The sequence below is a fragment of the Silene latifolia genome, chromosome Y (genome assembly GCF_048544455.1).
Source record: "Silene latifolia isolate original U9 population chromosome Y, ASM4854445v1, whole genome shotgun sequence".
Classification (NCBI taxonomy): Eukaryota; Viridiplantae; Streptophyta; class Magnoliopsida; order Caryophyllales; family Caryophyllaceae; genus Silene; species Silene latifolia.
In genome coordinates, this window is record NC_133538.1 from 474,693,533 (window position 1) to 474,720,654 (window position 27,122).

Consider the following 27,122-nt stretch of genomic DNA (forward strand, 5'->3'; position numbering starts at 1 on the left):
GTTTCGTCTTGTTTTGCGCTAACATTAGGCCCAAGTTCGAAATTTTACTTGTTAAAGAAGGATTTTGAATTTTACAAAAAAATCGTCATGGTTTTGTTTAGAAAATGGAGATCACGTATGGTACAAACAATATACAAGCATTATAACGGGATGCTGAGTGAATTTAGAAGGGTTTTGGTTTAAAGGGCGGGTTGCCACACCGAACAATCAAACCCGAAGTCTGTGGAGAGGCTCGTACCAAACAAGAGTAAGGCCGATTCCTAGTCCATTTCCTCAAGTAGTGAAAGTCCTTGATACAAACAAGAGTAAGTACCATGGTATGGATGACATCAATCGCTATCCATCCTTAGGCCGAAATAAGAATTAGGACCGTTTAGACGGGACGATTGGTCGAATGGGTTGGGTTGGGTCTGGGAAGGCCGAATAAACGATCTAGGAAGACCGAGTTATGAAAACCGACAATTGTCTTGTACAAACTCTTCCCTAACCTTGTTCAAGTTCCACCCTTTTGGCTACACGTAAGTGCATTATCCCCAGCGGAGTCGCCAAACTGTGGACACAGGCCCACGGGGGCGCTTGGGAACAAGCGTTTGCATTTGTGGAGTCGCCACCAATTTAATGTGGAAAATTGGAGACCGTTCGAATACCTCGTGCCATGTCAAGACACAAAGTAGTGACATGAACACCAAGAACTCGTTACCCTTAGCATTCTATGTCTAGAATGACTCTCGTGGATGCCAATGAAGTAAGGGGTGAGGGTACGTATTAGGAAGCTCTTTTGATCGAACACCTAATCCCGCCCGCCTCGATAGCGGCCTCTACTAATGATTAGGGAAAATTGTCCATACTCGATATATTGTCGATTTATATGCATGCAATGCAACATTCATTAGATTAATCCTAACATGTGAAGAATTAGACTAAGTCGGTGAACAAGTAATTAGCACATAAATTGGGGTCGAAGTGAATGTTAGATTAATTACATGTGAATACCAAGTAAATAAATCATACATAATAAATACGAATACGAAATAAAGAAATAAATTACAATTGATAAACTTGAATTTACGTCATAAACATGCCCAAAAGAGTTTTAGAAATAAAATAAAAGAATAAATGAAAATTGGAAAATTGGAAAAAATAAGGAAATTGGAAATTGATTTAAATTAGGAAAATAAGGAAATTTGGAAAATAAGGAAAATATGGAAATTATGGAAAATAGGGAAATTTGGAAAATAAGGAAAATATGGAAAATAAGGAAATTTGGAAAATAAGGAAATTTGGAAAATATGGGAAATATGGAAATAAGGAAAATATGGAAAATATGGAAATTATGGCGATAATAAGAATAATGGTTAATTAAAATCCTAATTAGAAACCCTACGTCAAAACGATAAGATTTCAGAGGCAGAAACCACCTCAGAACATGCGCAGCATCTGCTGCGTCCTCTGGAAGAGGCGCAGCATTTCCTGCGTCTGTTCTTGAGTTGGGTTCTAACTGTGAAAGTCAGACTCGCGGTTTTTTAATGTTTCGTTGGTTAATTTACATTGATTTATTGATTGGTAACTCGAGTAGAAGTGATTAATTGATTTACATGCATCTGGGATCGTCATGAAGTGAAAGAAAACAATTTAAAACGAATTATTATAAGTTATATATTATTTACGATGTTGGAATTGAGTTATTTACAAACTTGAAGTTAATGGTGGGAACAAAGGATTACGAATTGATGAAGAAAACAGATTTAAAACATGTATCAAAGATGAAATCAAGGGACTTGATATGAACGAATCGAGTCTCTAAAATCCGAGTTTGAATTTGTGACGAAAACCCACAAATATTAATTATAAGGGATTTAAGTCGAAAATTATTGAAATGGATTCATAAAAACTAATTTGAAAATTATTAGGTGAAATAAGGGAAAGAACGAAGAAAGAAAAATAAAAGACGAAAGGAACAAAAACCCGAGGAAGAAGAAGAAGTGCATCAACCGAAAGCAGCCCCTGGAAGAGGCGCAACAGATGCTGCGCCCTTTCCAGAAGGCGCATCAGTTGATGCGATTCTTCCCCACGTCAGATCCGTGTTACTTCCGTTAAAAAGGGTTTTAAAAAAGGTGATTTTAAAAGACGGTTTCGAGCATGCTTATGACATAAATTCTTACATTAATTATAATACAGAAAATAAATACATTAAATAAAATACATTAAATAAAATTGGGATTTTACACCCTCAGACTTACATGTTAGCGTCGCGAGATTTAACTAAATCGGTTTTTAGTGGTAACTCGACTCGATCTATAATGCAAATATGAAAGTGCCTTTGAAAAAGGATTTAAAACCAAATTGAATTGATTAATTGATTATGGTGTAGTGGAGTTGGTCAAATTGGTCGGTCATGCAAAACGAGGCTGGTACTTGGAAGGATCCGAGCTTACGTGGTCGAAAGTTCAAGCACGTAGGCGCCAAAAAGCAAGAGCGTGGTCTTAGAATGCAAAAGGAGAAGAGAAGGGCGGACACTCGCGTGAGAAATATGTGAGACTGATGTGACCATAATTAGCGCACATTTAGTCCCCGAATTAGCCTTGTTCCCATGCTTTTTAGTGCATATTTGGGTCATTTATTGTCTTTAGTTCTTTGTTTTGCATATTCTTTGAGGTTTTGTGTCCTTGGTAGGAAAGGAGTGCAAACCTTGCATTTTCATGGCAAAATGAGACTAAATTGATTGAATCCAATGACCAAGCATCAAGGAGAGACAAGATTAGAAGGCCTTTGTACATATTATAGTAGTTGGGCAATGATGAGGAAAGATCCTTGCATCCCCAAGGAAATCCCCAAGGATTTTATGAAAAAAAGGGAAGAAAAGAAGAAACACGGCTGAGCAGCAATCCGCCCGTCTTCCCCTGAAGACGCCCGTCCCCCAGGACCACAATCCGTGCGTCTTCTACCAAAGACGCCTGGGCAGCAGCACCTAGAAGACGCCTGTCTTCTCTCAAAGACGCCCGGGGAGAGACTCCTAAATCCGGCCGTCCCGTGCCTAAGACGCACGGATTCCAAGACAGCGCAAATCCGTTTCTTCAAGAAAGATGCCCTTCCTTCAGAAAATACCGGCGTTTCCCTAAGTAGGGACTTAATCGTCATTTAAGCCCTTAGTTAACCCTAATGCATCCGCCTAATTTCCACTATAAATACCCCATTAATCTAATTAGAAGAGCATGTTCTTCTTATCAATTCTTAGATTAGTAAATATCAATCAAATCTCTCTTTAGTTTTGTAATCAACAATTAATCAAGTTTTAATACAAGTTTTATTTCCTTAATCTCTCTTTTGTTCATCCTTTATTTTGGGTAATTGAAGATTATTTGGGTTATTATTGGGAGATTGACAACCTCTCAATCAAGCATCAAGTACTTCTATTATTATTTGCTTTATTATTGGAATCATTAGTAGGTATAATTCTCTTAATCCCTTTTTAATTATTGCTAATTACTTTCATTTGTTCATCATGTTTCACTTTGTAGGTATGATTGACAACCTTGCTAGAATGTTCAACATGATAATGAGTGAGTAGTTCCATAGCTAGGGTTAATGGGTAATTAGGGGAAACCAACATGGGGAATGATTCATGCTTAAATTAATATGCTTTCATGGTTTATTTTCTTGCTTGTTTTGATCTCAACTCATGCACATGTTATGTTTGATGAAATGCTAAGCCTATGAATCCTTGCATTTACAATCATCACTTATCTTTTCAATGAGACTTGTAAGACATAAACCAACTCGAGTCCCATTAGACCATGCATGTTGTTGAGTAGGGAAGACTAAGTCGACTTGTAGGTGTTTTACAATCTAATCGATTCGGCTCCGGGACCCAAACTTTCCTAGGATTGTAAGATATAACCCAACTCAATCCATCACAACAATAATTGATTGCTTATAATTTGAGAACATGTGTGTATGATCAATTCCCATGTATCCCCTATGACCCCATGACACCCTAGTGCTTTTTATCAATTATTTACAACCCTTTCAATTCATCTTGCTTATTTACTTTCATTGCTATTTAGTTTAGTGACCTTCTACATCAACCCAAATTGTGACACCCCTAAGACACCACTAGTTTCAATAGAAATCTCATCTCAATTCCCGTCCCTTGGGATCCGACCTTTACTTGCCTCTTTACTAATTGTAGAGTTGTTTGTGAAGTTATAAATTGTGTTTTGGTCTAGGTGATTCCAACGACAATTGTTCCGAAAAATAGAATATAGCATCCGAAAATATTCCGACCAAAAATGGCGTTGTTGCCGGGGACGGTGTTATCTTGATTTAGATTTTCTTATATTGTTATTAGTTGTGTCTTTCTTTGCCTTGAGGAAGTAAAACTCCTCAAGGTTTGTTCTAATTATTTTCAAGTTGTTTGATATTTTGCAAGATGGACCTTATAGATTGTTTTGTAGAGGACCACTTAAATATACCTTTCTTCAAAGATCCCATGCAAGCATTGGAAGCCTTGGAAACAAGTGAGGCTAAAAATATGTATTGGGAATTGGAGGTAGATCTTTTTGAGGCCGCTATAGCTAACAAAGAACTCACTCATGCACAATCCGTATTGGTGCATAACATCCTAGTGGAAGCATGTCAACCTATAGAAGATGAGCAATCCATCCTAGAAGACATCTTACAAGCTCAAGAGCAAGAAGAATCCATCATGGGATTCGAATATGATGAGGTTGATGAGAATGAAGAACAAGTTGAATATGCTATGAGAATGGAATGTCTAATGGAGATGGAGCAAATTCTGAATGAAACTCCAAAGGAGGAAAGTGAGGTACAAACTCCTTTAAAACCCCTTCCCCCAAATTTGAAATATGCTTACCTTGATGAATCAAAGACCAAACCCGTGATTGTTAATGATAGACTTGATGAGAACCAATTGGGAAAATTGCTTGATGTGTTGAAACAACATGAGAAGGCTATAGGTTATAGTCTAGATGACCTTAAGGGGATAAGTCCCAATTTTTGCATGCATAGAATTCATCTAGAGGAAGACCATAGACCTACCATTATACCTCAAAGAAGATTGAACCCCCACACGCAAGAAGTTGTTAAAGGAGAAGTTATGAAATTACTTGATGCGGGAATCATATATCCCATATCGGATTCTTTGTGGGTTAGCCCCGTCCAAGTGGTACCTAAGAAAGGAGGCACCACGGTAGTGACAAATGAAAAGAATGAACTAATACCCACAAGGATGATCACCGGTTGGCGTATGTGCATTGACTATCGAAAATTAAATTCCGCAACAAGAAAGGATCATTTCCCCTACCATTCATTGACCAAATGCTTGAGAGGTTAGCCTCCAACAAATTCTTTTGTTACCTTGACGGGTATTCGGGATTCTTCCAAATCCCTATACACCCGGATGACCAACATAAGACCACCTTCACATGCCCTTATGGTACTTTTGCATATAGAAGGATGCCTTTTGGTTTATGTAATGCCCCCGCCACTTTCCAAAGATGCATGATGAGTGTCTTCTCCGATTACCTAGAGACCATAATGGAAGTTTTTATGGATAATTTTAGCGTTTATGGAAAGGACTTTGACTCATGCTTGCATAATCTTTCTCTTGTATTGCAAAAATGTGAAGATGTTAGTCTTGTTTTAAATTGGGAAAAGTGTCACTTCATGGTCAATGAAGGAATTGTTTTGGGTCATTTAATCTCGGAAAAGGGCATTGAAGTCGATAAAGCTAATGTTGAGGTGATAGAGAAACTCCCACCTCCCGTGAATGTTAGAGGGGTGAGAAGTTTTCTCGGTCACGCGGGTTTTTATCGCCGTTTCATAAAGGATTTCTCAAAAATAGCGAAACCCCTCACTCAACTTTTGCTTAAATATGCCCAATTCCTTTTCACTGATGAGTGTGTTGAAGCCTTTAATAGAATCAAGGAAGCACTAATCTCGGCACCGATCATTTAACCTCCAAATTGGGAACTACCATTCGAGATTATGTGTGATGCTAGTAACTACGCCGTTGGAGCGGTTCTTGGCCAACGGGTAGAAAGAGCTCTTCATGCCATCTATTATATAAGCAAGACTCTTGATCCCTCCCAAGTGAATTATGATACCACCGAGAAGGAGCTTCTTGCCATTGTCTATGCTTTAGACAAATTCCGTTCCTACTTACTTGGATCCAAAGTAATTGTCTTTTCGGATCACCGTGCTCTCCGACATCTCTTGATAAAGAAGGAGGCAAAACCAAGGTTGTTAAGATGGATTTTGCTTCTTCAAGAATTTGACTTGGAAATAAGAGACAAGAAAGGAGCCGAGAATGTAGTGGCGGATCACTTGTGAAGGATCCAGTTTCATGATGAAAATGGAGAAACCCCGATCAATGACTCATTTCCCGACGATATTTTGATGGCCATTCAAACACAACTTGAAAGGCACATCACCCCATGGTTTGCCGATTATGCTAACTATATAGTTGGAAGAGTACTCCCTCCAAATTTGAACCACAACCAAAGGAAGAGATTCCTATTCGAAGTGAAGAGGTACTTTTGGGACGATCCAAACCTTTACATGGAGTGTAGTGATGGGCTCTACCGGAGATGCATCCCTCAATGGGAAGTCCAAGGAATCTTGGAATGATGTCACTCATCACCCTACGGTGGGCACCATGGAGCAAGGAGGACCATTGCAAAAATTCTTCAATCGGGCTTCTATTGGCCTACAATGTTTCAAGACATAAGAGAATACATCATTCATTGCGATGCTTGTCAAAGAACGGGGAATATCTCTTTGAGGAACGAAATGCTACAAAGGGGCATTCTAGAGGTAGAGATCTTCGATGTTTGGGGAATCGACTACCAAGGGCTCTTTGTGACATCCAATGGAAATAAGTACATCCTTGTGGCCGTAGACTACGTCTCAAAATGGGTGGAGGCAATTGCCACTCCAAATGATGATGCAAAAACGGTCACCAAGCTCTTCAAGAAGATAATCTTCCCAAGATTTAGAGTTCCTAGAGCAATCATAAGTGATGGAGGAACGCATTTTCATGAAAAGAAACTTGCATCCATTTTGACCAAGTATGGTGTCCAACATAGAACCGGCTTGGGGTATCATCCTCAAACAAGCGGTCAAGTTGAAGTTTCAAATAGAGAGATCAAACAAATCCTTGAGAAAGTTGTGAACAAGACCCGAAAAGATTGGAGCACAAAGCTTGATGATGCTCTTTGGGCTTATAGGACGGCCTATAAGACTCCCATAGGAGCCTCCCCTTACAAGCTTGTCTATGGAAAAGCATGTCATTTGCCAAACGAATTGGAGTACAAAGCTTTTTGGGCAATCCGAGCTCTTAATCTCGATCTCAAGCTAAGTGGTCAAAAGTGGATGATTCAAATTCAAGAGTTGGAGGAATTCCGACTACAATCCTAGGAGAATGCCAAGATCTACAAAGAAAAGACGAAATTACTCCATGACAAAAGGATTAGACAAAAGGCCTTGCACAAAGGGGACAAAGTCCTTCTATTCAATTCCTGCTACCGACTTTTCCCGGGAAAGTTGAACTCTAGATGGATGGGTCCCTATGTGATAACCGAAGTTGGAAGATATGGAGATTTTGAACTAAAAGCGGAAGATGGAAGCAAGTTCAAAGTCAATGGTCAAAGATTGAAGCCATACTATGAAGGAGCATTTATTGGAGAGGTCGAGGTCACCTACCTCGGGCCTTCTCATTCTTGAAAGAACCAACAAAGGGAGAGTTTGGTGGAGTCCTCCCTAAACCACCACTTGTAAATATACTAACCCTCTAACTTGTATTTATAATTTTATTGCATTTCTTTAATAAACATAAGCTCTTTTCATGAGAGTAAGTGAGGGAGGGTCACTAACGAATTTTGAATGAAGGAAGGAACCAATTTTCAAGTGTGGGGAAGCATCTAAGATAGGAAAGAAAGTCAAAGGGAGATTCACAGCTTGAACCCGTGCGTGTTCCCTGGAATCCGACCGTCTTGCTAGAATCCGGGCAGCATGGGAAGAATCCGTCCGTGCTGCTAAACTAAGAATTTGAAAATTTTGGACTGTAGAAGAATCCGAGCGTCTCAGAAGGGAAGATACTCGTCCTGAAGAATCCGGCCGTCTTTGCAGAAAGACGCCCGTCTTTCTACCTGTGCATTTCAAGAAAAATACATGGAGAAGAATCCGGCCGTCTTCAGCAGAATCCGCCCGTCCCGCATTTGAAGAATCCGAGCGTCTTAGGCTCGGGGCGCCCGTCTTTGTGGCGTCATATTTTTGGAAAATTTGTTGTGAAAGAATTCGGGCGTCTTACCCAGAATCCGCCCGTCCCGATAAGAAGGAATCCGAGCGTCTTCTGCTCGAATACGCCCGTCTTCCCACAGTGATTTGACCCGTCTTTTCTTAATTAAAATTACAACCACCACACATTTAGTGACACATCACTCTTCCTTCCACTTGTATTATAAAACCCACCTCCTTATGACTCCCAAGCATATCCAAATAACTCTTTAACCCCACAAAATAAAAAAGCCCCAATTTTCTAGGGTTTCCAAAGGCAACATTCAATTTACAAGGAGCATTTTTATTCCTTAACAAATCAAAATCCCAGCTCAATAATCAAAGAATGGCACCAAGGAGATCCTCTTTTAGGAATGGGAGGAGACCAAGGATGAGGGGAAGTTCTTCCACCTCCCATGTCAACACATTAAGAAGGGAGCATGAAGAAATAGTGGATCTTACAAGACTTGATGACTTCTCAAATGTTGTGTTTATCAATGATGTGCAAAGACTAGTCTTCCACCGGCTTTTAAGTAAGAACATTCTCCCTACTAAGTTTTTATGTCATGATACTTTGAGGAAACTTGGAATTTATCACCAAGTGGAAGCCCTCTTTGAAGTATTTGGACTCTCTACCCTTTTCCACATGCATGAGCAAACTTATCGATCCCTTGTGCTTGAGTTTTTGAGCTTTTTGAAGATTACAACCTTGAACAAAACAATTTGCATAGAATTTAGATTAGAAAATGTTTCAAGGATGATGACCCTTGTAGAATTCGCAAATGTGCTTGGACTCGATGTGTCGCCTACCCGAACATCGAAGCCAAAGAAATACAGTGTTGAACCTTTGTGGAGGGCCATGACCGTCCGGGATTTCATACACAACAAGGAATGTCTCGCTTTTCATATTCAAAATCCGATCTTGAGACTTACTTATCGATTCCTCTCGGGCACTCTCTTTGCTCGCCGAGATACGGCGATCGTGAACCAATTAGACCTTGTGTTTATGGAATCCTACCTCAATATTCAAGGAAGAAGTGTGTACCACTTCAATGCACCTCTAGTGTTACTCGAGAAATGGGCAAAGTTTAGAAATGGTGATGATGACGGGATGAAACACATTGTGAATGGAGGACTCATTACTAGGCTTGCAAAGCATTTCAATCCGAGGTTCATCCTTAATATCTCTTTCCTCAATCCGAGGTTCAATCCGAGGTTCATCCTTTATTTCCTTAATCTCTCTTTTGTTCATCCTTTATTTTGGGTAATTGAAGATTATTTGGGTTATTATTGGGAGATTGACAACCTCTCAATCAAGCATCAAGTACTTCTATTATTCTTTGCTTTATTATTGGAATCATTAGTAGGTATAATTCTCTTAATCCCTTTTTAATTATTGCTAATTACTTTCATTTGTTCATCATGTTTCACTTTGTTGGTATGATTGACAACCTTGCTAGCATGTTCAACATGATAATGAGTGAGTAGTTCCATAGCTAGGGTTAATGGGTAATAAGGGGAAACCAACATGGGGAATGATTCATGCTTAAATTAATATGCTTTCATGGTTTATTTTCTTGCTTGTTTTGATCTCAACTCATGCACATGTTATGTTTGATGAAATGCTAAGCCTATGAATCCTTGCATTTACAACCATCACTTATCTTTTCAATGAGACTTGTAAGACATAAACCAACTCGATTCCCATTAGACCATGCATGTTGTTGAGTAGGGAAGACTAAGTCGACTTGTAGGTGTTGTACAATCTAATCGATTCGGCTCCGGGACCCAAACTTTCCTAGGATTGTAAGATATAACCCAACTCAATCCATCACAACAATAATTGCTTGCTTATTGTTTGAGAACATGTTTGTATGATCAATTCCCATGAATCCCCTATGACCCCATGACACCCTAGTGCTTTTTATCAATTATTTACAACCCTTTCAATTCATCTTGCTTATTTACTTTCATTGCTATTTAGTTTAGTGACCTTCTACATCAACCCAAATTGTGACACCCCTAAGACACCACTAGTTTCAATAGAAATCTCATCTCAATTCCCGTCCCTTGAGATCCGACCTTTACTTGCCTCTTTACTAATTGTAGAGTTGTTTGTGAAGTTATAAATTGTGTTTTGGTCTAGGTGCTTCCAACGACAATTGTTCTGAAAAATAGAATATAGCATCCGAAAATAGTCCGACCAGAGACCGAAGGTCTCTATTTATACTAATCACACGGAGGAAGTAGGGTTTTTCGGAGAAACTTTGGAAGTGAATCTCGGAAAGATATGAAAAGATACGAAGAATACGCAGAAAAGGACTTGGGAAGAGGCGCAGCAGGCACTGCGTCTCTTGGAAGAGGCGCAGCACCTGCTGCGTCTATTCCCAAATGGTTTCCTCCTGCGGAAGAAAGATTTCCGTGTTTAGTTTATGGAATAACGGAATAATTTGGTTTTCCTTAATATTTTGTGTGAATATTACGGGAAATTATTTACCAAAGATCAAAAGATTTATAAAATATAGAATAGAAATATCCGGAACATTCCAGAACATTCTGACTCGGCATTTTAACGGTTATCATAAAATGAAGACGGTTTTAGGCCCGGACTCCAAATGTACTCTACTTACTGCGAAAACGACCGTATCGGCACATAGATGACATTTAAGAGGTAGACATAAATGTTTGAGCGATCACTTGACGATAAACTTACGAACTGTCACAAATCGTTCCGCGTACCAAACATGCGGCCCAATCATCACCGAGTGGTTTGCGGGAGGTGCAGAAATGAGGTATCTACAGAAGGGCGGACACTCGCGTGAGAAATATGTGAGACCAAAGGTCTCTATTTATACTAATCACACGAAGGAATTATGGTAAAAGTTGGATACGGAAGGAAAGATACGGAAACAACCGACTTAGGTTAAACACGGAAACTTGGACAAAAAGAAAACCTTGAGGAAAAGGCGCAGCAAGTGCTGCGTCCCTTGGAAGAGGCGCAGCACTTGCTGCGTCCTTTCCTCAGCGGGTTCCTCCTGCGCAAGAAAGCGCGTTTGACAACTTGTCGTATTTTAGTCATAACTTTCTCTACAAGACTCGGAATAAGATGATTTCCATGGCGTTGGAAAGCTAAGAAAGAGATCTAGAACTTTATGTGAAATAGGCCTGACCCAAAAAAGTCGTTATCACCTCGTAAAACGGGCCTAAAGATCGGGTTGTCATTTTAGCTAAATGAAATACACATTTTGTTATGTAAACTTTAAGTTTAGCCTAATGAAATGACATGTGACTCAAAATGAGGTATAATCATAACATTTTATGACATCCTAACCTTACGTAGACAAGCACATTGCTTAGACTCGGGATTTGACGGTTTTGGGAAATGAAGACGTTTTTTAACCCGGACTCCAAATGAACTCTAATTACTGCCAAAACGACCGTTATGACACCTGGATGACAACCATGAGGTAGACACAAGTGTTTGAGTTACCTTTTATTAACCGATTTACGAAACGTCATAAAATCGCGACATATGCTAAACATGCGGCCCAATTATCACTGGGCGTTTGGCGGGAGGTGCAGAAACGAGGTATCTACAGTCATCTCACCACGAGACTTGTCCAACGGCGTCACGCCACTATGTTAGACGCATGTCAAAGTCTGTTCAACATTGTCATGTTATAAATCGAGTCAGCACCGAGGTACCACACACGGAATACCTCGTCTTGTTGAGTTTGATCTTTGTTCCGTTCTTTGTGTTGTCTGCGCCCAGTCTTTGGACCGTGTCGGATGAAGATGTAATGTGAGCCGTTTTTCTGCCTCAGAACCATGGCCCCATCTTCAACTTCGTCCAACAACAACAACAACAGAGATGTTACGACTGCCCAGCTAGCTAGCCTGCTCACTGCTCCCAAGGTCACTCTGGACCATGTCGAGACCCGTATTGACACCCTGGAAAACATGGAAACTAGAGAACACAACACTCCGTCTTTGACTGAAACTGAGAAAAGGCTCAAACTCTTGGAAGAACATCTCCTAGCCTGGGTTAACAGCCTCCACCTCGAAAATAATCGAAGATTCGAACCCATTGGGGATCAGCTATCCGACAACTTTACTTTGACTGATGTGCCCAAATTCAAGGGAGTGGAGGACCCATTTAATCACATTCGAGCCTTCAAAGACTACATGGCCATAAAGGGGTTCAAACAGGAGCTCTTCACCCGAATCTTTCCATCATCCCTGGAGCCCATCCCTCGCTAATGGTACTACTCCCTCGACCCGAAGAACCTTACTACCTGGGACGAGGTCGCAGTTGAGTTTGCTAAGCAATATGCTGACAATGTCAAGATCTAGACTAACACCCGTACTCTTGAGGTCCTCACTCAAAATGATAAGGAAGGATTCAAAGAATTCCTAACCCGTTGGAGAAGAGTAAGCACTCAATTGGTCAGCAAGCCAAGTGAATCAACTTTGGTAGAGAAATTTGTCAACAATCATCGCCCGGTGTATGCCAACTTACTGAGATACCAAAACATCAAGACTTTCCAAGATCTGCAAATCCTTGGAACCCGCATCGAAGACGACCTCCGAAAGGGTGTCCTAGCCAAAACCACCGGTAGAGGCTATCAGGGATCTACTTCAACAGGATCTCGCCCCTATGGTTAAAAAAACAAAATTGATGAGGTCAACCTCCTAGAGCCAACCGCAAAGAGGACTGAGCGCCCTCAAAGAGTATTCACCAACTTAGGGTCAACTTACGCAAGCGCCCTAAAAAGGCTTATGGACTAAGGGAAACTACAACCGATCGGACCCACTCCGGATCCATCTAAGGCTAAGAAGACCCGTTTATGGAATACCAATGCCTACTGCCAATACCACCAAGGGAAAGGTCATGACACAGAAGCCTGCTTCAAGCTCAAACACATCATTCAGGACATGATCGAGAAAGGGGAATTACCTTTGCCTCCACCAACAAAACCAAACAACAAGACAAACCCTTTGGGAATCCATGCTATCTCCGATGACGAGCCAACCTTAGATTGCTCACACCTCATCCTACTAATTGATGATGAGGTGAATGCCTTGGAGAAGGATGCCTCGGACGGGGTATTCGTGTTTAGCGCCGCAACAATGCTTGTCATGTTCCAACAAGTTGAAGAGGCTATAGCTAGTCTCTCAGAAAGGATTACTCGACTTGATGACGCTTACCACTGATTGATTTTCGATCCTCCAACACCACGCCCGAGGGAGGGTCATCCAAACACCCGAAACTACCCTCACCAGGAAGGATTGCTCCCGCGACCATTCTGGCACGCACCCCACCAAAATTCCCCCCCACAATAATCAACCTCACAAAAATTACCCCCACAATAATCAACCTCACAAAAATTACCCTCACAAAAACCTCCCTCACAAAAACTACCCACCGATGAATATCCCTCCAAGGTACCCTCAAGATCCCGAAATTAATGGTATCTAGAGAGACGACGCGAAGGATATCTATGTGGTCCCAGGGAAGGGGAAACAGGCAAAAGATATCGGTCACCTTACCCGGTCAGGACGGCCATATCAAAACCCAAACAATTCAATGGTCGTTCCAACAACGAATAACCAGGTCGTCCCGGACGCGGGTGCTTAACCGAGGGCTCTCGAAAATTCGATCCTCAAACATCTGCAAAAAGCAAAAGCCAAAATTTCGATTTGGCAACTAATTGCCACATTGTTCGAACATCGGCAAGCTCTACTACAAGCCTTGGGAAAGTTGACAATCCCCTTTACCTCCTCTCCTGAAGAAGTGGTGGCACATATGACAAGGGATGTCCCCGACCTGAACAACCCGATCATCTTTTATGATGAATATATCCCTCCATTCGGAGCCAACCATAACCTGGCCGTATACATCACCATACAATGCCTCAAAAAGAATGTGCTTATGGTTCTAGTTGATGACGGATATGCGGTTAATGTCATTCCCCTCAAGACGGCTCATAAACTGGGTATCAAAGAAGCTGATTTGGTCCCAACCAATCAAGGGGTACGCGCCTATGACGAAACTCGTCGTAAGGTTGCGGCGCTTATCACCCTAACCATTACAACTAGACCCTTCAGGTAGTCGACATTGACACCTCCTTCAACATGCTTCTGGGACGCCCCTAGATTCACGATGTCAAGGCCGTTACCTCAAACCTTCGTCAGAAAATCAGGGTCCTTTTTAACGGGAAGACAATCACAATTCCCACTTCCCCGATCAAAGCCGTCATGAAAAAGGGAATAGCCTCCCAAGCCATTGAGGAAGACGACAGCGAAATGTGGGGATTCCAAGCTGTGAACGCCCAAACCAATGAATCAACACCTTTTGATTGTGACCCGTTCTCCAACCTCAGTCAACCGTATTCTGATGCGCCAGGGTTACTTCCCGGGTCTACCCCTCAATCCGCTGAAGAGCACCTTGCCTTCCTTGAAACAGGCTAAGGTCCCCAACATCACCTTCGGGTTGGGCTATGAACCTACCGATGAAGAGATCCAGAAAATGAATCTCCTAATACGGAAGCACAAGAAGCACAGAGTTATTCCCCGTCCATATCATTTGACTCTCAATGGATATTTCGTCCCCGTCGGAGAGTCCGAGCTCTACCACGGCTTTCCTGAGCTAATCTACGATTCCGTAACCAAGGTCAGACACCCGGGTGTAGAATTATTTCAAGACTGCTACTTCATCCCCGACAACACCAAAGGTACATCAACCAAGTCTGAGTCGACCCCATGACTCGACGGACAAACTGTCACTCTCCTCTTCAGAGAAGACAACATCAAGCACCTGGGGTATGAGGACATCATCAACATTGCTCTAAAGGACAACCAGTTTGACCCCGCCGCCTTAATCTCTGATACTGACCCAGAGAAAGCCACACAAGGCTGGAGGAAAATTATTAAATGGACCGATCGTCAAGGCCGCATTCTCAAGATTACAACTGGAGAAAGCCCTATGTTCAAAGAGGGAAGTGAAGAACAATCTCAGTCTGAGTCGGAGTCAGAGTCTGTCTTAGCTCCTAGCACTCCTGGTGTCTCAGTCAGAGTCCCCTTCCCACTATTTTATCAGGAGCTTGTGGCTGCTTCAGAGGCTGAATCACCTAAGGTCTTCCCCACTCCCATGGAAGGTAGCAACCAAGAGCTTGTTCCAGGGGCCACCTCCTCCACGGTGTTGCCTCTGGCTGCCCATGAGATGTCTGTCCTATCCGAGCTTTTCGCTAAAGTCTACTTAATGAACGCTAAGTTTACTTATGACTCGTCTCAATTTAACTGCAATGCAATTCTGAACGACTATGAGGAATTGGACTTGAGTGACTACCCACCTCACCTAGCCAAAGAACTCGACAAATGGTAAACTAGGATCCCCATCATTGAGGAGACCGAACATATTAACATAGGAAGCGACAACACACCTCAAGAACTTAGGATAGGGATAACCTTGGACCCCTCAGAAAGACAACAGTTCATTGACCTCCTACACGAATACAAGGACGTATTCGCCTGGTCTTACAGAGTAATGCCTGGGATCGAAAGGGAGATTGTGTAGCACATGATACCCATTAAACCCGGAGCTAAACCCGTAAAGCAAAAATTACACCGAATGCGCCCTGAATGGACCCTGAAAATCAAGGAAGAGGTGGACAAATAGTTCAAGGCTGGGTTCATCAAAGTGTCTGAATACTCTGACCGGGTGGCCAACATAGTTCCTGCGCCCAAAAAAGACGGGAGAATTCGGGTTTGCGTCGACTTCAGGGATCTGAACAAAGCAAGTCCAAAAGACGACTTCCCTTTGTCACATGTTGACATCCTGGTGGACAATACCGCCGAGCACACTCTCCTATCATTCATGGATGGGTATGTTAGGTACAACCAGATCAAAATGGCTGAGGAAGACATGCACAAAACTGCATTCACTATGCAGTGGGGGACATAATGCTACACGGTCATGCCTTTCGGCCTAATCAACGCCTGAGCAACTTATCAAAGAACCGCTACCACTCTCCTACATGATATGATGCACAAAGAGGTAGAGGTATATGTCGATGACATGATCGTCAAATCAAACGAATGAGACGGCCACATCAGCGCCCTTCGGAAATTCTTCGCTCATCTGCGGAAATATAACATGAGACTGAATCCTCAGAAGTGTGCATTCGTGTCACCTCCGGAAAGATAATGGGACACGTCGTCAGCAAGAGAGGCATTGAGATTGATCCAACCAAAATCAAAGCCCTTCAACAAATACCTCGGCCTAAGAACGAGAAGGAGATTCAGGGATTCCTCGGTCAAGTTCAATACATCAGCCGCTTGATAGCCAAGCTCACCATGATATGTGAACCAATCTTCAAGAAGCTTCGTGCCTCCGATCACACCGATTGGGATGACGACTGTCAAAAGGCCTTCGATAGGATAAAGGAAATCCTATCTAAACCTCCTGTCCTCATGCCACCTCAACAAGGAATCCCCTTATCCCTATACCTAACTGTCACCGACACAGCCATGGGAGCAATGCTAGCACAAATAGTCAACGGCGAAGAACGAGCTATCTACTACATCAGCAAAAAGTTCATTGAGTATGAGGCAAAATATACCCAACTGGAAAAGACATGCCTTGCCCTAGTATGGTCACCAAAGAAGTTGCGACACTACATGTTCAGCTACACGGTTCACATCTATTCCAAGATGGACCCGGTCAAATACATCTTCGAAAAACCCGTACTAAAACGGAAGGCTGTCTAGATGGACGCTCATGCTATCCGAATTTGATCTCAAGTTCGTACCAGTCATGGTTATCAAGGAAAGGGCAATCGCCGATTTCCTAGCGGAAAATCCCGTCAACAAGGATCCAACGACCAACACATGGTCGCTTCCTGACGAAGACATCCTTTGTGCCGACTCCGATGCATGGGACCTATAATTTGATGGTGCATCTAATCTAAGAAGTTTCGGGATAGGAATCCTTCTAATATCACCAGAGGGAGAACATGTTCCGATCTCGGTCAAACTAGACTTCGCCGTCACCAATAATGCCGCCGAATATGAAGCATTCCTCATTGGCCTACAAGCAGCCATAACACTTGGCATCAAGAGACTGAGGGTCCACGACGATTCCTCACTTATCATCAATCAGGCGTCCGGATCATGGAATATTCGAAGCGATAACTTAGCACCCTACCAAGCAAAGATCAATCAAGAGGCCGAGTTCTTCGGCCAAGTCGACTACTTCCGCTTGCCACGAGAGGAAAATCAATTTGCGGATGCCCTGGCAAAACTTGCCGCACTCTTCAATATACCCGACGACATGACATCGATGCCCCTATACGTCGAGAGAAGGAGCGAGCCAGCTTACATTTGCGCCATCAAGAACGACGAGGAGAACCATGTCGAACCTTGGTACTAAGCCATCCTCAACTACAAAACGAAAAACGAATTCCCTCCCAACTCTGATACAAGAGGACAAAGAGCCGTCCGTTTACTTGCATCACAATTCGTGATAAACCAAGAACAACTATACAAAAGAACACCCCAATGGATCCTTCTCTTTTGCATTAACCATCACAAAGCCAAAAAGATCATGGGAGAGGTCCACGACGGAGAATGTGGCCCTCACATGAGCGCAATGATGCTGGCCCAAAAAATCATGCGTTTAGGCTACTACTGGACCACCATGGAGGCCGATTGCCGCAACTACGTCAAACATTACCACAATTGCCAAATCTTCGCCAACATACAACACATACCACCATCCCTTTTATATACCATGACATCACCCTGGCCTTTCTCGACCTGGGGCATCTACATCATCGGGAAAGTCAACCCGATAGGCACCAAAGAGCATTGCTTCGTCCTCGTCACCATCGACTACTTCACCAAGTGGGTCGAAGCACAGTCCTATGCAGTCTTGACCGCTAAACAAGTGGCCAAGTTCATCCAGGACAGCATCATCAGCAGATATGGGGTACCCCACTAGATCATCAGCGATCAAGGCTCTCACTTCCGGGCGGAAACACATGCCTTTCTGGACAAATACAAGATCAAACGACATCGATCATACCCCTATCGTCCCCAGACCAAAGGAGCGATGGAGGCAGCAAACAAAACTCTTGTCAGCATTATAAAATCGATGTAGGATAATTACCGCGATTGGCCGAGAAAACTCTCATTCGCACTCTGGGATACCGAACCTCCATTCGAACACCCACAGGAGCCACACCCTTCTACCTAGAATACGACATGGAGGCGGTTCAGCCGGTAGAGTTCGAGGTCCCATCTCTACGCATCCTACTGGAGAGTCAAGTTCCTGAGGTGGAATGGACCCGACGAAGGTTCGAGCAACTCACGCTTCTAGACGAACGACGACTCAACGCCTTGCACAACGTCCAGCTATACCAAAAACGTATAGAACGGGCATTCAACAAAAAGGTTAAACCCAGGAACATCAAGGAATGCGACTTGGTCTTCAAGTCGGTTCGAGCACCACTACCCGTCGATCCGAGGGGAAAATTCAAACCCAATTGGGCCAGGCCGTATCTGGTCAAGAAAATACTTTCTGGGGGCGCAATGAGACTCAGTGACCCAGACGGGGAGGATTTTACAAACCCGACAAACCTAGACCAACTAAAGAAATACTATTCTTGAACCATAGCGACCAACAACCTCACCCTAGTTTTAAAACTAGCGACCACCTTATCCGTTTCAAGTCAAGTTCCTCAACGCGTTCTGATTTGAAATTGCATGTTTTATCGAGTCTAAGTTGCGGCACCTTGCCCATTTCAAATGTCCTTTGATCTGTCAAAGGCGACATCCATTTGCACTCAACCAAAACACCTGAACTACGAGCATGGTTTGATTTCACCTTTTCAGGTGGATACGTAGGTAGTCCTTTCTTACACAAAAGAGATACAACCACAAAACCCAAATAAATTTACAAAATATTTCGAACTACGAGCATGGTTTGATTTCACCTTTTCAGGTGGATACGTAGGCAGTCCTTTCTTACACAAGAGGGATACAACTACAAAACCCAAATAAATTTAAAAAATATTTCGAACTACGAGCATGGTTTGATTTCACCTTTTCAGGTGGATACGTAGGTAGTCTTTTCTTACACAAGAAGGATAAAGCCATCCCTATAATAAAAAAAAACACATCCCCACATAAAAAAAAAATCACCCATATCAACTTTAAGAAAATGGAAAAACATTTCCTTTTCCACCAAAAAATACAAAAAAGAAGCCTTTCTCCCTTCCCACAAAAATCCCACTTTCCAAGTGCAACATGATGCGTGTCTTTTATATGATGTTTTACACCCTATTTTACACGTATTTCAGAGCTCAATTATGTAGTTTATGCTACTATTTTCCCTATTTTCGTCTACTTTCGTGTTTTTGTATAATATTGCAGAAATGTGAAGAATCCAGCGGAAATCGAGCCGAATCCGTCCCTAAGTACTTAGCATTGCATTTGACATGGAGTAGTGACTCGGGAAGCGAACTTGGTGCGCATTTCAAGGCCTGAAAGACATATTTGCGAGAGTTGTAGAAGCGGATTACCAGCTACAGTGGTCTATAGACTGACCTACATGGTCTATAGACTGTCAGAATGCTTCTCGACATTGCAGGCTGCTTCAGATGGCAATATCTCGAGTTCTAGAGCTGATAATAGAGTGATTCCAATTGGAGGTGAAAGTCTTATCCTCTTATCTTTCCAACGCCGCATAGAACGCCTGATTTGACCAAGTAACGAATAAATGGCAGCTGTTTTAAGATCGGTGCGCGCTGCAGAATTCGTCAGAATGCATTCCTGTACAGCGCCTGTGGTCGATCGACTGTTCCCAGTGGTCGATCGACCACCCCATGACTCTGATGCGCAAATTAAAGTTGGAATTCCGAAGCCCAATGTAATTAGGTTTTAAGAATAAGAGTTACGTGACATTCCTATTTAACGTAACCCCTGCCTACCTTGTATGGATTCATTCGATAAGCTTAGTTTCATCTAGTTTTTCATACTACTTTACTTTAGGGTTCATTCACAATCAATCTTTATCAATAAAGTTCTTATTTCGGATTTGTTCATTCCCCTTTGATTTCCGGTAATTCTTGTTCCTTTACTTCAGTTTGCTTTACTATTTTATTAGTTTAGAAATTGTTAGTTTAGATCCCTTGAACCCTAGATTAGTTTATGCGTTATTATTGTTATAATTATTCGATCATGTCTTTCTTTAGAGCTTTTATGAATTTTATTGTAGTTATTATTGTTATTATGAGTAGCTAAATCAACCCCGCTAAGATGTAGGGGAGCTATAGCGTAGATGACATAAATTATAGGCGATTTCGACTCACGGTATGGTCGATCGACCGGTACCCATGGTCGATCGACTGGTTACGCGTCTGGTTTTGCTTTGTTTGTTTAGTTAAGTGCTTTATCTTTCAACGAGACCGAAAGGAGACTTGATAGATGCTTAAACTTGACCATCCCATAGATCGAGAGATAGGAATGGACAATAATCAACGAATTAAAACGAGTAAATTGCTAAGATCGAGAGAGAACGTGATTTAGTTTGCATTAGGAATCATTAATCAAGAACGAGAGTTAGTATTAATGAGACTTAGGGAATAGTAGCATAGGCCGAGAGGTAGCTACTATTTAACATGGACCGAGAGGACTTGTTTTCCCCATCCTTCGCGACCGTATTTCGAAGTTACCTAGGATTATGTGCCATCGCACCTATAGTGAACCGACCGTCTTAGCATTTATTTTATCATTGTCTGCAACCTTTATTACTTTTATCTGCTTAATTAGTTTACGTTATTAGACTTAGATATAACTCAAATCAAAACCCCCCTCAAACTGTTACCCTTAGACTAGAATTAAAAGCAACTATTATCTCCCTACCTCCCTGCGGATCGACCCTTACTACCGCTTGCTAGTTGTAGTTTGGTTAATTATAAATATTATTTTTGGTTTGGTACTCACTTCGACAGGTATCAAATTTTGGCGCCGTTGCCGGGGAGGCACAGCTAGTTTTAGTTGTTTTTTATTTTAGTCTGTGTTTTGCCTCAAGGGAAGATTGAGTACCTTGAGGCAGTTCTTACCATTTCCTCTAGTGTTGTTTTGTTAGGTCCTACAGGTCCTATCTGCAGTACTTCAGAAGGGTGCACCCATGTTCCATTCTCAGGAGCAGCAGGTGCCGTTTTGTGGGAGATGCGGCGGAGCGGGACACACATTTGAGGCATGCAGGAACCCTAAGGAGAAGATGTTTGCTTTTCATCAACTTCAACTCGACAATTCGTATAATTACGATCCTACTTCACTGCATCAACCATATGTGCCTCCTTATGAAGCCCCACCACCATCCACTCTGTCACAGCAAGAGTCAAATAATGAAGTTGCAGAGTTGATAAGTCTAGTACAGCTGCTTATGGTAGAGGTACAGAAAAGCAATGCAGCAAATGAGGTCTCAATCATGGAGTTGAAATCTCAAATTGCTACATTAGACAAGAATGCAGCTGAGATACCGAGTCAATTCCACTCTCTGAATTAGCGTATTGAGACCGTACATGTAATGACGCTGAGGAGCGGGTCTGCTCTCGATGGACCCGAGAAAGCTGCTGAAAAAGGGAAGAAGAAAAAGGGCGAGAAAAAGACGATCAACAGTAATCACGGTCGATCGACCACATCACCTACCGATCGATCGACCACCGCGAAATGACATAGCTTCTGGTACTGTTGAAACCAGTCGATCGACCGACCAACATGGTCGATCGACTGAGGAAGCAGCTGATGACGAACCATTCCATCCTCCAATGCCAGACAACTTGAGGGACTTCTTGTTTCGGGGTACTACAGCTCCGAAATCATCGAGGCAAGATCTAGGTGTTGATGGGTCCGTTCCGATTCCAAGGTATGACCCTACGATGGTTAATGGTTCATTCTTAAGACGGTCTGAAGAAGGGTCAAGTTACAACAAAGACAAAGTAGTGGATTTTCAGCCTAAGTCCACTGATGCCGGTATGAGAGACCTAGAGGAGAGGGCAAAGCTATTTCTGACAGCTCCTTATCCAGAAAGCCTAGTGCCAACCAAAGATGAGGTAACGTTCGATAAATTCAAAGATTTAGTGCGTAGTCTTAATTTGCAAGTACCTTTCTTAGAGCTAGTTAATCAAGTATCTGAATATATGAAGTTTATGAGACAGTTGCTAGCTAAGAAAAGGTCTTTGAATATTGTCGAGTCTGTCCAATTAACTGAGGAGTCTAGTTCATATTTAACTCGCAAAGCTGCCCGTAAACTGTCTGACCCATGTAGTTTCTCTGTCCCCTGTAATATTGGTACCTTCTCAATTGAGAAGGCACTATGTGATTTAGGGGCTAGTGTCAGTGTTATGCCCTTGAGTCTGGCTAAGAAATTGGGATGGACTAGATTTGCTATTACTGACATGACTGTGCAAATGGCTGACCGTTCTGATTCGGCCGGTAGGGGTCTTACGAGAATGTGCTGTTCAAATTGAAAAATTCTTTTTCCCTGTTGACTTTGTTGTTTTGGATATTCCTGAAGATGTCAACACCCCAATTATTTTGGGAAGACCGTTTCTGCACAGTGCTGGTGCAATAATTGATGTAGGGGAAAGAACTTTGAGATTTAAGACAGGGAAGCACTCTATTATGTTTGCCCAGTCCCCTAGGAAGAAAGACCCCATGTGGCCCATGACCTGTAATATGATTTCTGAAAAGAAATCTTATTTTGTGCTTTCTGATGTGCCTGCCCCTGTGCCTATTCCTGTTATGACACCTCCGCCCTAGATTGGGAGCAAATTGGTGGAAGATTCTTCTGTTTTGGCTGTTGTAGGAACCGGTTTGGGGAAGAAAGAACCACTAATCGCTCCAGCTGTGAAGGAGCCCATTGTTCCGAGAGGCGGTTTGGGATGTCTGAGTTATGGCACTGACGAGGAGCCAGATGAGGGGCCCAAGAAGAAGGAGCCAGTCAAAATTTTGGAGTCGGATCTTGAGTGTGAGGAGCTAGAAGATGATGGCCATGCTTGGGAAGATGCTAGAGATGATCCATTGAGTATTCTAGTCGGAGTAGAGTGGAGTCCAGCTTCTGAGATGAGCACTGCGGAAGCTACTTCATGTAGACAGAAGCCTTGGTCGGAGATTTTCCGCAGTTTTCGTTGATTCGTTTCTTAGACCTTTTTAAGACAATTTATTGCTTTTAGACTATTTATCGTTTTTCGTGTGCGCGAGACTTCGCTTTGTTTGGTTTGCTTAGGATTTTTATAAACTTTAGACTGTTACTTTGGGTTTTGCGCAATTTTGGGCGCATTATTATGTGTATTTGCAAGTTTCTAGACCTTGTTAGCTCAATTTATTGAGCTAATTCGAAGAAATCGGAAGTTCAAGAACATGACTATTTCGATCGATCGATGGCCATCTTAGTCGATCGACTGAGCGCTACAGTTCTAGGAGCTTCTGTTCCCGTCATCTTGGTCGATCTACTGGGTAAGGTGGTCGATCGACCGCTGTCCGCTACTGTACCTGTTTCCGATCATTCCCCTGCTGTGTTTGGTCGATTTGCGGAGTTGAGGGAGTCTTTTCTCCACTTTATTCTCTGATTTATTTCTGTTTTCTTCCATTTTCTTATTGTGCACATAATTTTGCGTTTCATAAATTGCTTTCTCGGAAATTATGCGCGGTACTTTTGTTTGTCTTTTCAGGTACTTGTTGGTAGCACTGCTGGCTACTGAAACCTCCTAGCTCACGCTGGTTTGGGGAGGTTTCCTTTTGCTGCGCTTAAAGTCTTGTGAGTTTCCGAGTCCTTTATTCATGGCTTATTTAGTTAATTTATCGCAAATCCCATTTCCTTTTGCTTCTTTATACATGATTTTGCACAATGGGGACATTGTGTGATTTGGTTTGGGGAAGGGTTTTGCATTGCATTCTCATATTTCATTGCATTTCTGTTTCATGTTTATTGCATTTCGGTTTGCATTTGTTATTTTATTTCCTATATATATACAGAAAATATCAAAAAAAATTCAAAAATTTCAAAAATTCAAAATTTTCACGTTTATTTTAGCATATAGATCGAGTCGTAACGGTAGTATTTCAATGATGACATTGCATTTGCAGCTGTTTATGCCTAAGCCTTTCTAATTGACATGTTATTAGTAGAATCATATATGCATAGTCTACGAGTTTTCGTTAAATTTCTTGCTGAACTTGAGACTTGACTTAGATTTTTGGCAAACTACATTATATTCTGAGATTTAGAGCTTATAACTGGTGACATCCATGACCAGTTCATTTAGGAATGTGAGTAGTTACTCCTTATAAGACATGTTACATCAATATGCATAAATATGAACTTAATCTGCTTAATACCTGTATGCATTCGGTTTGTGGTTTGTTGACACATGTGGTAGAGGTCCCCTTTTCTCATTTTACCCATAAGCCTCACATAGCCAAATTTGCCTTTTCGTCCCATAAGCTACATACCATTATTTAGCCTACCCTATCGGAGCTAGTATTGGTAGTTGTGGGAATGTGTTTATTGCATCTTGGTTATATTGCTCTGTATGAGAAGGTTGGTGGAATGTTGAAAGGAGGAAAGAAAGGAAGAGAAAATAGAATTGAAATGAAAAGAAAAAAGAAAAAAAAAATGAAAAGAAGGAAGAAAAGAAAAAAAAAGAAAAAAAAATCAAAATCGCATAATTCAAAGTCTTTATCAAATGGCGATTTTTGCTCCCATGCTTTATTATTATCATTTGGGGAGTTGACTTTTTGTGGAGATTGTGAGATTAGTGCTACTCATTAGCACCGTTTTGTATTGATTTATCTGGAGCAGAAGTTGGATGTTGTTATAATTTGGACATGTAGTTACTAGCTTGGCTTTAACTCCTCTTATCCAAATTCAGTTTTGCCTCTTCTTACCCATTACCTCACATATCCATATTTACCTCGGCATATGTCATGGTCACTGGTTTGGTTGGAATACATATGTACGGTTGTAGAGATTATTTTCATATTAGAATGCAGGCATGTTCTTATAGGTCGTAGTTAGGGGAGAGTCATTACAATATTACTTCTTTCTATCTTTTACATATACTCACCCGTATTCATTTTGTGATTTGAGCGACCCGTGAGAGTCCGAATTGATAAGTCTCTATAGTTGACGGTTCATCAGTTTTTAACGACTACATAACTCGTTTGCATGATTCATATTGCTAATTGATTGTTAGTTGTGCATTAAATTGGTTTAGGCTTTACTTGTTGCATTTCGCTCTGAGATTGAACTCGTTCCACTAGGTTCTAGGATCGAGTCTAGTTCTTGCTTGGGGACAAGCAAGGGTTTGGTTTGGGGAAGTTTGATGCGTGTCATTTATATGATATTTTACACCCTATTTTACACGCATTTCAGAGCTCAATTATGTAGTTTATGCTACTATTTTCCCTATTTTCGTCTACTTTCGTGTTTTTGTATAATATTGCAGAAATGTGAAGAATCCAGCGGAAATCGAGCCGAATCCGTCCCTAAGTACTTAGCATTGCATTTGACATGGAGTAGTGACTCGGGAAGCGAACTTAGTGCGCATTTCAAGGCCTTAAAGACATATTTACGAGAGTTGTTGAAGCGGATTACCAGCTACAGTGGTCTATAGACTGACCTACATGATCTATAGACTGTCAGAATGCTTCTCGACATTGCAGGCTGCTTCAGATGGAAATATATCGAGTTCTAGAGCTGATAATCGAGTGATTCCAATTGGAGGTGAAAGCTTATCCTCTTAGCTTTCCAACGCCGCGTAGAACGCCTGATTTGACCAAGTAACGAAGAAATGGCAGCTGTTTTAAGATCGGTGCGCGCTGCAGAATTCGTCAGAATGCATTCCTGTACAGCGCCTGTGGTCGATCGACTGTTCCCAGTGGTCGATCGACCACCCCACGACTCTGATGCGCAAATTAAAGTTGGAATTCCGAAGCCCAATGTAATTAGGTTTTAAGAATAAGAGTTACGTGACATTCCTATTTAACGTAACCCCTGCCTACCTTGTATGGATTCATTCGATAAGCTTAGTTTCATCTAGTTTTTCATACTACTTTACTTTAGGGTTCATTCACAATCAATCTTTATCAATAAAGTTCTTATTGCGGATTTGTTCATTCCCCTTTGATTTCCGGTAATTCTTGTTCCTTTACTTCAGTTTGCTTTACTATTTTATTAGTTTAAAAATTGCTAGTTTAGATCCCTTGAACCCTATATTAGTTTATGCGTTATTATTGTTATAATTATTAGATCATGTCTTTCTTTAGAGCTTTTACGAATTTTATTGTAGTTATTATCGTTATTATGAGTAGCTAAATCAACCCCGCTAAGATGTAGGGGAGCTATAACGTAGATGGCATAAATTATAGGCGATTTCGACTCACGGTATGGTCGATCGACCGGTACCCATGGTCGATCGACTGGTTACGCGTCTGGTTTTGCTTTGTTTGTTTCGTTAAGTGTTTTATCTTTCAACGAGACCGAAAGGGGACTTGATATATGCTTAAACTTGACCATCCCATAGATTGAGAGATAGGAATGGACAATAATCAACGAATTAAAACGACTAAATTGCTAAGATCGAGAGATAACGTGATTTAGTTTGCATTAGGAATCATTAATCAAGAACGATAGTTAGTATTAATGAGACTTAGGGAATAGTAGCATAGGCCGAGAGGTAGCTACTATTTAACATGGACCGAGAGGACTTGTTTTCCCCATCCTTCGCGACCGTATTTCGAAGTTACCTAGGATTATG